Here is a 15993-nt window from a genome sequence, read left to right as displayed (position 1 = left end):
AGGCTTTTCTTACATCACTTCATTTACAAGTCACTTTAAATCCTCACGACCACCCCCCACCTCCCCCCCCCGGCTCCCTCGTTCTTGATCTTTTTACGAGCAGGAACATTTTTGGCCTATCAAGCCCATGGATGGTTTTGAAAATCTCTGTCAAATCGTCTCCCCAAGGAGAACAGTCCCAATATCATAGCGGCAAGCCATTTGGCCTATAGAGTCGGCACCAACCTTCCAAAGAACATCTGACCCAGGCACACCCCTTTACCCTACATTTCCCACAGCCAATCCAGCAAACCTGCACATCTTTGTGACTGTGAGGGGAAACTGGAGCACCCAGAGGAAACCCACACAGACACGGGGAGAACGTGCAAACTCCACGCAAACGGTCGCCTGAGGCTGGAATCAAACTTGGACCCCTGGTGCTATGAGGCAGCAACACTAACCATTGAGCCACCATGCCACCAGGAAGCTTCTAAGCCTTAGGCTGGTTCTTATAATCCTCGGGTGTATTCTCTCCTTATAATGTGGCATCCAGGAGACAGAATACACAGTACTCTCACTGAGGTCTCACTAGTGTGTTTTATTTGACCAGACAGGGTATAAAACACTGGGTTCCTCTTTCTGCTAATTTGACACCCACTCCAAAAGAAGCCGCTCCAACACAACAACAACCTGTATTTGTGTGCAAGCACACATACTTGGAGGTTAAGTAGGCCATTCAGCCCTTCAAGCTTGCTGCTCTATTATTTAATGAGATTGTGCTTAATCTGTTCATCTCCTCAACTCCACATTCCCATCTAATCCCTGCCCAAACCCTTTCACCTGCTCCCTTGCTTCTAGACAATCTACCCACCTCCACCTTAAAATATCCAAGGTCTCTGTTTCCACACCATCTTGAGGAAGAGAGTTCCAGTTGATTTAAGATGGCAGCACAGTAGCAGCGCTGCATGCAGGCACTTGCCCTGGGCTCACTCGTTCCCCTATGCTTTCTTTTGGTTTTTGTCTTTTTTCACTTCTGCTCTTTTTCTTTCATGTTTTTCTTTCCCTTTTCTTTATTTTGGAATCCTTTGTGGCGGGTCAGTTGGCGACATCGGTGAGGTAGAGAGAGCAGGCATTGTGTGGAATGGCGCCTCCTCGTGGTGACTGGAGGCAGTGGCGGCTGCAAGGATGATTGCCGGCTGTGGACTTTTCTAAGATGGCGGCGTTGGCAAGGCAACATCTCGGGGAAGGGACTTTAAGTGAGACAGTGGTGGCCTGGTCTGGCAGTGGAGCCAGGGACTTGTAATTGCTGTAGGCCCAGAGTAGGGACTCCTGGTGTTAGCGAGGTGGCAGCATGGTATGGCTGGAGCCAGGACTCTTGGCATCATCAAGACCACAGCAGAGCCAAGTTGCCTGACAAGTGTACGCTCAGCGCGGGTCCCAGCATTGGCGGTGGTGTTGGGGAGGTGGGCATAGGTTGCACATTCCTGGACACTGCAATTTAGCCCAACCAGTCTACCATAACCTACACCTCTTTGGACAGAGGGAAGAAGCCAACACAGACACAGGGAGAACATGCAAACTCCACACAGACTGTCTTGAAGCTTCTCAGTGTGTTTTACTGCATTATTCACTGTAAAATGCAAGTGACAATAAATAAACCATTCACTCATTCGTTCAAAGACTCATGAGCCTCTGAAAGAAAACAATTTTGCCTTATCTCTGTTGTAAACAGCCGACCCGTTATTTTTAAACAGTGAGCCTTGTCCTAGATTCTCTAATAAAATGAAACATTCCCTTTATATTCATCCTGTCAAGATTCCTCAGGATCTAATACACTTCAAACAAGTTGCCTTGTAACTCTTCCACTCTGCAGTGGATATCAGCCCAGCCTGGCTAACCTTTCCTCATAAGACAGCACCAGTGGCAGTGACAGCAGCATTACCATTGTAAAATGTCTCAAGAGGGGTGTCATATATAAAAAGAATTGAGCCACATAAGAAGGTCGTGGGATGGATAACCAATGCTTGGTGAAAGAGAAAGGTTGTAAGGAGCATCTTGAAGGTGGAGAGAGAGAGAGAGAGAGAGAGAGAGAGTTGGGGCAGTTTAAGGAGGAAATTCTAGAGTTTAGGGCCCAAGCAGCTGAATTTTGGGCTTTCTTGTGATGGCAACTTGGCTCAGTGGTTAGCATTGTGCCTCACAGTGCCAGGGACCCAAGTTCAATTCCAGCCTCAAATGACTGTCTGTGTGGAGTTTGCACATTCTCCCCGTGTCTGCGTGGGTTTCTGCTGGGTGCTCTGGTTTCCTCCCACAGCCCAAAGATGTGCAGGTTGGATGGATTGGCCATGGGAAATTCAGGGCTAAAGGGGTGGGGTGGAAAGTTCTTCAGAGGGTTAGTGTGGACCTGATGGGTGGAATAGATTAGATTAGATTACTTACAGTGTGGAAACAGGCCCTTCGGCCCAACAAGTCCACACCGGCCCACCGAAGCGCAACCCACCCAGACCCATTCCCCTACGTTTACCCCTTCACCTAACACTACGGGCAATTTAGCATGGCCAGTTCACCTAACCTGGGCATTTTTGGACTATGGGAGGAAACCGGCGTACCCGGAGGAAACCCACGCAGACACGGGGAAAATGTGCAAACTCCACACAGACATAGAGTCATAGAGTCATAGAGATGTACAGCATGGAAACAGACCCTTCGGTCCAACCTGTCCACGCTGACCAGATATCCCAACCCAATCTAGACCCACCTGCCAGCACCCGGCCCATATCCCTCTAAACCCTTCCTATTCATATACCCATCCAAATGCCTCTTAAATGTTGCAATTGTACCAGCCTCCACCACTTCCTCTGGCGGCTCATTCCATACACGTACCACCCTCTGCGTGAAAAAGTTGCCCCTTAGGTCTCTTTTATATCTTTCCCCTCTCACCCTAAATCTATGCCCTCTAGTTCTGGACTCCCCCACGCCAGGGAAAAGACTTTGCCTATTTATCCTATCCATGCCCCTCATTATTTTGTAAACCTCTGTAAGGTCACCCCTCAGCCTCCGATGCTCCAGGGAACACAGCCCCAGCCTGTTCAGCCTCTTCCTGTAGCTCAGATCCTCCAACCCTGGCAACATCCTTGTAAATCTTTTCTGAACCCTTTCAAGTTTAACAACATCTTTCCGATAGGAAGGAGACCAGAATTGCATGCAATATTCTAACAGTGGCCTAACCAATGTCCTTACAGCCGCAATATGACCTCCCAACTCCTGTACTCAATACTCTGACCAATAAAGGAAAGCATACCAAACGCTTTCTTCACTATCCTATCTACCTGTGACTCCACTTTCAAGGAGGTTTTAACCTGCACTCCAAGGTCTCTTTGTTCAGCAACACTCCCTAGGACCTTACCATTAAGTGTATAAGTCCTGCTAAGATTTGTTTTCCCAAAATGCAGCACCTCGCATTTATCTGAATTAAACTCCATCTGCCACTTCTCAGCCCCATTGGCCCATCTGGTCCAGATCCTGTTGTAATCTGAGGTAACCCTCTTTGCTGTCCATTACACCTCCAATTTTGGTGTCATCTGCAAACTTACTAACTGTACATCTTATGCTCGCATCCAAATCATTTATGTAAATGACAAAAAGTAGAAGGCCCAGCACCGATCCTTGTGGCACTCCACTGGTCACCTGAGGCAGGAATTGAACCCAGGTCTCTGGTGCTGTGAGGCCACAGTACTAACCACTGTGCTACTATGCCTGCTTCCATATTTTTGACGTACTAAGTGGATTGCTATTCAAGATAAAAGTAAGTCACACCAGGTTTCATCATGAATAGGACATTATCCTATTTATTGTAAACTTAATCTTTAACTTGGAGGAGCCAGTTTTGGACTGGGGTGTACAAAGTTAAAATTCACACAACACCAGGTTATAGTCCAACAGGTTGAATTGGAAGCACTAGCTTTCGGAGCGACACTCCTTCATCAGGTGGTTGTGGAATATAAGATCACAAGACACAAAATTTATAGCAAAAGTTTACAGTGTGACATAACTGAAACTAGATATTAAAAAGACCTGGATTGTTTGTTAAGTCTCTCATCTTTTAGAACGGGCATGTTGGTTTCAGTTGTTGGTTTCAAATAAACCTGTTGGACTATAACCTGGTGTTGTGTGAGCTTCAACTTAATGTTTAACAAATGACAAAAAAATTCAGATTACTAATTTAGGCTTCACTCCTTTAAAACCTCAAATATTCAAAAATTTGTTCATGAATAAGTTAGAGAAAAGCAGAAGGTTTGACACAAATGTTATGGGTGGAAAAAGTGTGGAGAGTGGAAGCAAATTCTATAGATCGTAAGTCCAGACCACAAGCATGGAGAGTTATTTCTCTCAGCCTTTTAGCTTTTTAAAGTGATGGTGACAAGATGCAGGTGATTCTTTTGTAAAGTGATAATTGCATTCTTGTGCAACCCTGCATTATAGAAAAATCATGCTTTAGAAACAATACTTAAAGTGTTGGTGATGAAATCGCGTTACAGCCAACACACATTTTAAAAGTTCGTGCTTTAGAAACAGTGTCCCCCAATTTGTCAATTGTGTTGCTGCCAATTCGTGTTACTGAAAGGGCGTTATCGCAGAATGACCTGTATTGTCTGATGAGTGACAGTGAGTCATTGATACAAATAGCTGGTTGGGTGGATCTTTTTTTTAATCAGAATTCTTCTTTTAAAGTCATGAGGGCTTTTGTCTTTTCGCTCACAGACAGAAGGGGTAAGAAATGCTCATTGTGTGCATGCTTCTGGATGTCTCTGTGTACATTGCAGGTCTGTAACAAACTGCAGTCACACCAAACTGAAGGCTATCTCTAGGCATGCCTTCCAAAGCCCAAAGAATGCTGCACTAGCACAATGGAGGCCATTTGGGATCTTTTCAACAATAACTTTTTTGGTTGACAGGGCAGTCCAAAGGTATTGGAAGTGGCTGCTTGAGAAAAAGGGCGTTTGAGGACAACAGCAGCAGATCCGACACCAAGCCCATGGTTTACAAAGCTGTGATGGCTCCTGCCTTTTTATATAACTCTGAGACATGTATACAGCAGACACCTCCAAGGTGCTGGAGCAGGAAGACCAACGCTGCCTGTGAATCCACTGGAAAGACAGATCCACCAACACCAGTGTCCTTGACCAGGCCAATATCCCCAGGATCGAAGCACTGACCACCCTTGATTGGCTGTGATGGACACAAGATTCCCCAAGCCAGTGCTCTACCCCCAGCTCCGAAAGAGCAGGAGAACCCGAGGTGAAATAAGGAATCGCTTCAGGGATGCCCCCAAGACCCCACTGGGGAAGTGCAGCATTCCCACAGACACCTGGGAATCACTGGCCCAAGACTGTCCAAAGTGGGGGAGGGGCATCCGGGAAGGTGTCGAGCATCTCGAGGATTGCTGGCGGGAAAAAGTGGAAGCCAGGCACAAACAGTGTAAGGAGCGTGCTGACCCCCAGCCATCCCTTCCCATTACCACCCGCTGCCCCAAGTGTAACAGAGCCTGCAGTAGCCCCAATGGTCTGTACAACCACCTATAGATTCACCCTGCGAGTGGGAGAGAGACATCCTTATCTGTGAGGGACCACCGATGATGAGCTCAAAGACTCCCGCTGCCACATTGCCTCAAAAAGTATCCACCTTCAAAATATAATAAAATCTTGTATAGCTAAAGTGTACATCACACAAGCTCACTAGATCTCAAGTCCTTATGAGGAAAGGTTGAACAGGATAGGCTTGTATTCACTGGCCTTTAGAAGTTAAGAGGTTACTATTTGAAACATGTAAGATCCTGAGGGGTCCTGACAGGGCAAGTATAGAGTGTGGTTCCCATTAAGTGAGAAAGTAGAACTAGGGGTCACTGATCATGGGCCATCCACTTAAAACAGAGGAGGTGAACTTTGATTCCCTCAGAGGGTCGTGAGTCTTTGGGTTTCTCTTCCTGAAAGGTGGTGAAAGAAAACTCGTTCGATATTTTTGTGTCAGGGGTGGATAGAATTTTCATTAGCAGAGAGGTGAAAGGTCATCCAGGTGGGTGAAAATGTAGGCTTGAGATTCGAATTAGATCAGCCATGATCTTACAGAGCGATCTGATATGACACAACAGTTCCTCTGCAACCTCACGCTATGGAAAATCACATTGTAGAAGATCGCGTTGTAGAAGATTGCTAATACTTGCTCAGTAGAAAGTTCACATTCTTCAAACAGTGTCCACAATTCACCAATTGCGTCACAGCCAATTTGTGTTGATGGAATGTGCGTTATACCAGAGTGACCCGAATGGTAGTGCATGTGTGAGGGGCTGAATGGCCTACTTTCTACAACTAATTTGTTTCATAAGTTCATATGGAAACAAACACTAAACTCTGGAGATCACGCAAGAATCGCACCCTCTACATCAAAGACAGCATTTAATCAAATGGTTAGCACTGCTGCCTCCCAGCACGAGGGATCCAGGTTCAATTCCAACCTCAGGCAACCGTCTGTGTGGAGTTTGCACATTCTCCCCGTGTCTGTGTAGGTTTCCTCCAGGTGCTCTTACAATCCAAAGATGTGCAGGATAGGTGAATCGGCCATGCTAAATTACCCATCATGTAGGTTATTAGTCAGGGATAAATATAGGGGAGGTTACTCTTCAGAGGGTCGATGTGGACTTGTTAGGCTAAAGGGCCTGTTTTTACACTGTGGGCATACTAATTCTAAAAAAAAATGAGACAACAAAGGACTTCCAGTAAAATTGAATGCAATGGTGATGGAAAACTCTCCACTGGTTTAAGGCATAACTTACAGAAAGGAAGATTGGAGTTCATTCATCTCAGTCCCAGCATGTAACCTGAGGACTTCCTCAGTGTGGGTCCTTGGCTCAACTATCTTCAGCTGCTTCATCAATGACCTTCCTTCCTTTACAACTGGGATGTCCACCAATGATTGCACAATGTTCAGCACCATTCGCGACTCCTCAGATACTGAAAGCAGTCCATGTTCAAATGCATCAAGATCTGGATAATATCCAAGCTTAGATACAAAAAAACTGCAGATGCTAGAATCCAAAGTAGACAGGCAGGAGGCTGGAAGAACACAGCAAGTCAGGCAGCATCAGGAGGTGGAGAAGTCAGTGGTCTAACCCATCTTCAGGACTGGGTGTGGGTGTGGGCGATAAAAGGTGAGGCGGGAGCAGGATGGTGAAGTGGGGATAGGTGAAGACAGGCAGAGGGTATGATGTGGTTGGTCAATAGGAGGAATAAATCTAGTAGGTGGCTGGGAGGAGTGAAAGGGCGGGGGAGGGGGAGGGGCTGATAAGGGAGTCAGGGGAAGGGAAAGGAGGTTATTTGAAATTGGACAACTCTCTGTTGAGTCCTCTGGGCTGTAGGCAGCCCAGGCGGAAGATGAGGTGTTGTTCTTCAATATGCGGTTTGGTTCATTGAGGCATTGGCAGAGGCAATGGCATTATCCAGGCTAGAATTGACAGGTAGCAAATAACATCCATTACACACAAGTGCCAATGACCTTCTCTGACAAGAGAGAATCTAACCATTGTCCCTTGACATTCAATACTATAACCATTGCTAAATCTCCCACCATCAGCATTTTGGTGGTTGCAGCTGATCAGAAAGCAGTCTGAAACAGTCATATAAATACTGTGGCTACAAGAGAGGCGAGGAATCCTGCAGCAAGTAGGATTCCTCCATGTTTGACTCCTCCATGTCTGTCCACCTCTATAAGTCACAAGTCAGGAGTGTGATGGAATACTCCCCACTTGCCTGATAGGTGCAGCTCCAACCACACTCAAGAAGCTCAATACCATCCAGGGCAAAGCGACCTCAGCGTGCATAAGTGAGTCAGATTAGGGACTGGACCGTGATACTGAAACATTGTGGTCACTCTGGGTCAGAATGTCAAGGCTTCAGAGAAGAAAAAGTGTGAGGGTGCTTTGCAAGGCCAGTACGGGGGTGAGGGTCTGCAGTTACGTTTGAAGACTTGATCGGCTGGCATTGTTCTCCTTTGAGCAGGGCAGATAAATAGGAACAAATTACTACAGATGCTGGACTCTGTACTGAAAGCAACAAATACTGGAGATCAGGCCGCCTCCATGGGGAGCGAGCAAGCTGAAGCTCTGCTGAAGAATCATCCAGACTTGAAATGTTAGCTTGCTCTCTCTCCATGGATGCTGCCTGACCTGCTGTGATCTCCAAGATGAACAGCAGATTTGATTTGGATACGTTTGCGGCAATTGGCAAAAGAGCCTTGGGCAACATGAGGGAACACTATTGCAGATGAGCGCTGGTGATCAGGAGCAGGCTGTTTGAATGCTTGACAGAACCAGCCACGGTCATAACTTTCAAAAAAGGATTGGATAAATATTTGACAGGCTGTGGAGAAAGAGTGGAGTTGCGAGATGGGGCTAACTGGAGAACTCTTTGAAAGGGCTGGCATAGCCACGATAGACCAAATGGCCTCCCTGTCTGCTGTATGGGTTTGTGATTCCATATCCACATGAAGTGCTTTGGAATGTTCCCGAGGGATCTGACAGATTTGGGGCTTTATAAATGCACGTTCCTTTCCATCCTTCAAAGGCAAATGATTCATTTGGAAAAGTTGCTGTCTCCATGACTACCAGAGGAGACGACAAAGGAATTACAAAATAAAACCAGAATAAAATTGCCTCATAAATTCCACCAACGTATTTTGTTCAGAAGATGACTTAACCTCTTTCCCTCTGTCTTTCAGGTAGTTTCTCGGGTGGATAGAGATATGCCTCAGATGATGGTGGACACCCCAGGTTTACCAACATTGGTGTAAAATCTTGCACAACAACATTTTAAATACAAGATTATTTTGACGCCAAAATGAATGGCACATTAGAAATGAACACCTAGAACTGAAGCTGCATTTGGTGTTGGATCTCAGGTGATTTTTAGCGATAGGAACCCTCTAGCCACTGTGATTTTGCTAGGGGCAGCTGCAATTGTCACTTATAATATGCCCCCCCCCCCCCCCCCCCCCCCACACACACACCTCGTTGCCCCTGTTTCTGTAATTTCCATCCTCCTCCTCCCTTCAGCCCACCAAGATCCGCACAGTTCCAAGCTCGGTCACTTGTGCATCAGCCATTGCTCACTCGGTGACGCTCTCGTCTCTGAGTCAGGCTGCAGCCACGTCAAAATGATGGAAGCATTTTAATAGACTCACAGTCACGGAGTCATAGAGTTGCACAGCACAGAATCAGAAGCTTCGGTCTAACTTGTCCACACCGACCAGATATCCCAATCTCATCTAGTCCCATTTGCCAACATTTGAGCCATATCCCTCTAAACCCTTCCTATTCATACACCCATCCAGATGACTTTTAAATGTTATCATTATACTAGCCTCCGCCTCTTCCTCTGGCAGCTCATTCCATGCACGTACCACCCTCTGCTTGAAAAGGGTGCCCCTTAGGTCTGTTTTAAATCTTTCCCCTCTCACTCTAAACCTATGGCTTCTAGTTTTGGACTCCCCTACCCTGGGGAAAAAAACCTTAGCTATTTACCCTATCATAATTTTATAAACCTCTATAAGGTTATTCCTCATTCTCTGATGCTCCAGGGAAAAAAGCCCCAGCCGATTCAGTCTCACCTGATAGCTCAAACCCTCCAAACCTGGTAACATCCTTGTAAATGTTTACTGAACTCTTTCAAGATTAACAAGAGGAATTGAGTATAGAAGCAAAGAGGTGCTTCTGCAGCTGTACATGGCCCTGGTGAGACCACACCTGGAGTACTGTGTACAGTTCTGGTCTCCAAATTTGAGGAAAGACATTCTGGCTATTGAGGGAGTGCAGCGTAGGTTCACGAGGTCAATTCCTGGAATGGTGGGATTACCTTACTCTGAAAGACTGGAGCGACTGGGCTTGTATACCCTTGAGTTTAGAAGACTGAGAGGGGATCTGATTGAAACGTATAGGATTATGAAAGGATTGGACACTCTGACAGGAGGAAACATATTTCCGCTGATGGGGGAGTGCCGAACCAGAGGACACAACTTAAAAATACGGGGTAGACCATTTAGGACAGAGGTGAGGAGAAACTACTTCACCCAGAGAGTGGTGGCTGTGTGGAATGCTCTGCCCCAGAAGGCAGTGGAGGCCCAGTCTCTGGATTCATTTAAGAAAGAATTGGATAGAGCTCTTAAAGATAGTGGAGTCAAGGGTTATGGAGATAAGGCTGGAACAGGATACTGATTGGGAATGATCAGCCATGATCATATTGAATGGCGGTGCAGGCTCGAAGGGCTGAATGGCCTACTCCTGCATCTATTGTCTATTGTCTATTGTCTATTAACAGTATCTTTCCTATGGCAGGAAGGCAAGAAATGAGCGCAGTATCCCAAACATGGCCTCGCCAATATTTGAAAGTAACCTGGACAAATGAAGAGTTGTGCAAGAGGATTTTGGGCTTTAGGATCTAGGTGACTGACGGTGTGGTAGCGAAACGTGGGGTGAAGGGAGTGGTGGTTGCCCAAGGGTTAAATGATTACAAAGATCTCAGAGGATGGCAGGGCCTGAGGAGATTATATATTTGATTAGGAATTAGCCCAAGCAGGGAGAGACATGAAAAATGAAATTATTGTGAAAAACAAAGAATCTCTGCAACTTTTCATCTTGTATGAATGCGAGAATGCAATAGAGTCATAGAGTCATAGAGATGTACAGCATGGAAACAGACCCTTCGGTCCAACCCGTCCATGCTGACCAGATATCCCAACCCAATCTAGTCCCACCTCCCAGCACCTGGCCCATATCCCTCCAAACCCTTCCTATTCATATACCCATCCAAATGTTTCAAACATTCTCAATAATTTATGCCAAAGAGAAAAAAATGGTGATCAATGGGTATATCAACTTTGAATGGCATTGCCATTGGAGAAAGTGAAGCGGAACTACAATTCTCTGGCTAATTCAAAGAATCTGAAAAACCTGGATGTATTCCTTAAGTTTGCAGTTTCCTGCATCCATCAATTCCAGCAAGTATAAATAAACTGCTTTATGAAATCGAATGGTTATCCTAAATCGATTGTTACTGTGGCTATTGATAGTTCAAAATCGCACAACACCAGGTTATAGTCCAACAGATTTATTTGGACTATAACCTGGTGTTGTGTGATTTGTAACTTTGTACATCCCAGTCCAACACCGGCATCTCCAAATCAAGATAGTTCAGCAATTATTATCCTTCTGATGGCTGATGATTAGATTGGAATTTTAAAATTGAGTCTCTGATGAGTCAACGTGCCGGGGTTAGGGTGGGAGTGGCGGAGTCCAATGGATCCGTGAAATTTGGTGCAAGTTATAACATGGGCTATGGGGATCAGGCTAAGTAGATCAGGTTCTATAGGAAGAAGTATGCAAGGCCAGTCAAGGGTGTTTGGCAGCTTTTGAGATGGAGGTAACAATAGTGAAGCAGCACTTTACCCGCATTTCTCACAATCTGATCTACTGCATTCGCTGCTCGCAATGTTGTCTCCTACTACTTTGGGGAAATGAAGCCTTAGACTGGGTGACCACTTTGCAGAACATCTACATCCTGCCTGCAAAAAAAGACCCTGACCTTCCAGTTGCCTGCCACTTTAACACATCACCCTGTTCCTGGCCAACATCTCTGTCTCAGACTCGCTGCAGTGCCCCAGCTAAGCTCAGGGCAAGCTGGAAGGACAGCACCTCATTTACTGCCTAGGAACCCTGCAGCCCTCTGGACTCAATATCAAGTTCAATCATTTTAGGGCCTGAACTCCCCCATGTCTTAGCCCCCTACCTCATACACCAGGCCTTGCTATCACACAGTCTACCATTACACACCATCCACTGTTAGCCACAAACAGTCTCCATTAACAGCTATTCACCCTCCCAGCCGGATCATTATCCTTTTTCTGTCTAACTGTTCTTCTCTCCCTTTGGGCTCTATCGTTTATTCCTTACCCCCACCCCGCCCATCCTATCTTGTGCATTAAAACTGACATTGTCCTCGCTACCATCAGTTCTGAGGAAGGGTCACCAGACCCGAAACATTAACTTTGATTTCTCTTCACAGATACTGCCAGACCTGCTGAGCTTTTCCAACTACTTCTGTTTTTGTTTCTGATTTACGGCGTCTGCAGTTCTTTCGGTTTGTATTTACGTAAACAGTAGTGGTTATGAAGGCCTTAGACTTTAGCATTAAAGTCATAAATATCTTCAAAGAGATATGCAAGTGAACATGTGCCTGCCCAGGCTGCTTTACAGAGTCCTCTGTTTATCCTGTGCGCTAAAGAAACTAATGAAGCAATGAATTCGGAGAAGACGACAGGGGGTGTACTCCTGCGTTGGTTAAAGAGACAGTGAGGCCAGGTTTAGAAAGGAACTGCCCAGTTACGTGGAGAAGTCTGTCAGTTTTCCAGTTGCTCTGGTGACAAGGCACTCTCCATAATGACCAAGTCGGATTGGATTATACGTGGAAAGTTCTTTACGCAGAGGTTGGTGGGTGCATGGAACGATGGAACACCTTGCCAGCGGAGGTGGTAGAGGCGGGCACAACAGCATCATTTAAGATATATCTAGACAGACACATGAATGGGCAGGGAGCAGAGGGATACTGATCCTTAGAAAATAGGCAACAGGTTTAGATAGAGGATCTGAATTGTTGCAGGCTTGGAGGGCTGAAGGGCCTGTTCCTGTGCTGTAACTTTCTTTGTTCTTTGTTTTTTGTCTAAAATAAGAAAAGCTTTAACTTGTCCTATAACTGTGTCAAGAAAATAAACAGGAAACTAATGCTTTGCTCTGTTTGGTGAGACAGTGACATCTTAGAGTCATAGAGTCATAGAGAAGTACAGCACGGAAACAGACCCTTCGGTCCAACTTGTCCATGCTGACAAGATATCCCAACCTAATCTAGTCAGATTTGCCAGCACTTGGCCTATATCCCTCCAAACACTTCCTATTCATGTATCTATCCAAATGCCTTTTAAATGTTGCAATTGTATCAGCTTCCACCACTTCTTCTGGCAGTTCATTCCATACATGTACCACCCTCTGCATGAAAAAGTTGCCCTTTAGGTCCCTTTTATATCTTTCCCCTCTCACCCTAACCTATGCCCTCAAGTTCTGGACTCCCCGACCCCAGGGAAAAGGCTTTTGTCTATTTATCCTATTCATGCCCCTCATGATTTTATAAACCTCAATGAGGTCACCCCTCAGCCTCCGACGCTCCAGGGAAAACAGCCCCAGCCTATTCAGCCTCTCCCTATAGCTCAAATCCTCAAACCCTGGCAACATCCTTATAATTCTTTTCTGAACCCTTTCAAGTTTCACAACATCCTTTTGATAGGAAGGAGACCAGAATTGCACGCAATATTCCAAAAGTGGCCTAACCAATGTCCTGTACAGCCACAACATGACCTCCCAACTCCTGTACTCAATACTCTGACCGATAAAGGAAAGCATACCAAACGCCTTCTTCACTATCCTATCTACCTGTGACTCTGCTTTCAAGGAGCTATGAACCTGCACTCCAAGGTCTCTCAGCGGAAAGTACCAATTGAATTCTCGAAGACCTGATCAATCACTGGGCCAGTGACTTTGAAACAAGGGTTTAGCTTCGAGGTGAATTATGCTTTATGAATAAACAAATAATGAAGAACTGTGCAGCACAGGAACAAGCCCTTTGGTCCACCAAAACCGCACCGACACATGAATGAAAAACCTTTTGCCTCTCCACAATCTGTATCCCTCTATTTCCTGCCTGTATCAGGTATCTGTCAAGGTGCCTTTTAAGCATTACCAATGTATCCACCTCCTCCAGCAGCGCAGCTCCAGGCACTTACCACCCACCGTGATAAAAATCTGCCTCTTGCATCTCCTTCAAACATAGCCTCCTTTTACCTTAAACCTCTGTCCCCCAGTAACTGACATTTCTACCCTCAGAAAAAAACTGTAACTATCCATTCTGCCCATGCCTCTCATAATTTTATAAACCTCTATCAGGTCATACCTCTGCCTCTAACATTCAAGTGAAAACAAATCAAGTTTGTCCAATCTCTCCTCATAATACCCCCCAAACCAGGCAAAATCCAGATAAACTTATTCTGTACTCTCTCCAAAGCCTCCATATCCTTCTGGTACTGTGGCAACCAGAGTGTAAGCATTACTCCAAATGTTACCTATCTAAAGATCCATACAGCTGCAACATAACTTGCCAATTCTTATACTATGTGCTGCCACTGATGAAGGCATCCTATATGCCCTCTTGACCACCCTATTCACTTGCAATGCCACTTTCAGGGAACTGTGGACCTAGATCTCTCTGTCTGTTGATGCTATTTAAGATTCTGTCATTTACTGTATACTTTCCTCCTAAATTTGATCTCCCAAAATGATCATCTCACATTTGTCTGGATTAAATTCCATCAGTCATTTCTCCTCCCAAGTCTCCAGCCTATCTATATCTTACTGTATCCTCTGCAACCCTCTCCATTATCTGCAGCTCCCCCAATCTTTGTCTCATCCACAAAGCCACCTACATTTTCCTCCAGATCATTCATATAGATATTACAAACAACAGAGGTCCTAGTATGGATACCTGTGGATACTGATACTCACTGGTCACAGATCTCCAGTCAGAAAAATCACTCTTCTATCACTACCCTCCGGCTTATATAACTAAGCCAGCTCTGTATCCATCTTGGTTGATAAAATGTGGAGTTGGAGAAGCACAGCAAGTCAGACAGTATTGGATGAACAGGGCTGGAAACCATTCATCAGGACTGAACCCATTTTACCCAGCTCACCGTGGATCCCATGAGACTGCACCTTCTGTACCAGCCTGCCATGAGGGACCTTGTCAAAGGCCTTGTTAAAGTCCATGTAGACAACACCCACTGCTCTGCCCTCATCAACCACCTTTGTTACTCCCTCATAAAACGCAATCAAGTTTGTAAGACATGATCTCCCCTGTACAAAGCCGTGCTGCCTATTGTCATGAAATCCATATTTTTCCAAATGTGAGTAAATATTGTCCCTAAGAAGATTCTCCAATAATTTCCCTCCCACTGACGTCAGGCTCACCGGCCTATAACGTTCCGGATTATTCCCGTTGCCCTTCTTAAACAAAGGAGCAATGTTGGTTATTCTTCAGTCCTCTGGGACCTAAATGTTCTCTATTACATTGTTTGATAACCTTTCACTGATGTAAAATCCATATTATTGATAGTTCAAATGATTTTGCCTTTATTTCACACCCCCAGGAAAATGAAGGAGGATAATTAAATGCAGTTTAAGTTGTTAGCATTGTACCCCCAGAACAGGAGCCAGCTGGACAAAACATAATCAACACCCTAACCTCCCCCATGCTCTCCATTTCAACGATTATACCTTCTCAACGTCAGTGACCAAATTAACTTTGTCTTCAAATAGTGACATTATTACAACAGATTGAGAAGTTAAATGTGAACTCACCTCAGTCTGGAAAGTGTAATGTTGTGAAGGCAGACTCACCTTCTGGAGTGACAGGGCAGCTGAGGCAGCTGTGTGACTGGAATGATTTTAGCTAAAAATAGACCAGGCCAACAGCGAGCCAGGGGGGAAGGGCCTGTGAGGTTATCCTAGTCCTAGTCGTTGGACCCTTGGAATGACTCAACTAAATCACAGCCCCACCCCCAGCCAAAACACATAGCCCTCTATTTTTGTTTTGGAATGTTCACTTGTGTTTCAGTGACATGAAGAGTCAAGTTGCAGGCACTAATGGTAGTGTTGCCACATTCAGGCAGACACAAACACACACTCACACACATACACAAATATAGATACATATACATACTGACATGTATGTGCACATGCATGCACACACACACACACACACACTGACACATATGTATACTAATGCATATACATGTTCAAACATACAGAGGCACACATCCATGTATGCATGCATGCTCACATTCATGTGAAGCTCAGTCATCAGGGAAGAT

General features: G+C 45.3%; 1 protein-coding gene across 2 annotated transcripts in view; it reads right to left on the bottom strand.

Moving 5' to 3' along the window:
* The window catches only part of txlnba (taxilin beta a), a 54476-nt gene extending 38880 nt beyond the window's left edge, over positions 1 to 15596 (bottom strand). The window contains exon 1 of one of the 2 annotated variants that reach the window (XM_072580320.1): positions 15482 to 15596. The gene's annotated coding sequence lies outside the window, so the exon portion shown is untranslated. Of the gene's footprint in view, positions 1 to 6805; positions 6863 to 15481 lie in introns of those variants that run through there. The other variant, XM_072580321.1, reaches the window with a different exon arrangement.
* Between the last annotated feature and the right edge of the window lie 397 nt (positions 15597 to 15993).

This window comes from Chiloscyllium punctatum, chromosome 11 (assembly GCF_047496795.1).
Source record: "Chiloscyllium punctatum isolate Juve2018m chromosome 11, sChiPun1.3, whole genome shotgun sequence".
NCBI lineage: Eukaryota > Metazoa > Chordata > Chondrichthyes > Orectolobiformes > Hemiscylliidae > Chiloscyllium > Chiloscyllium punctatum.
The sequence above is the reverse complement of the archived record's forward strand: the minus strand, read 5'-3'. Positions and strand labels throughout refer to the sequence as shown.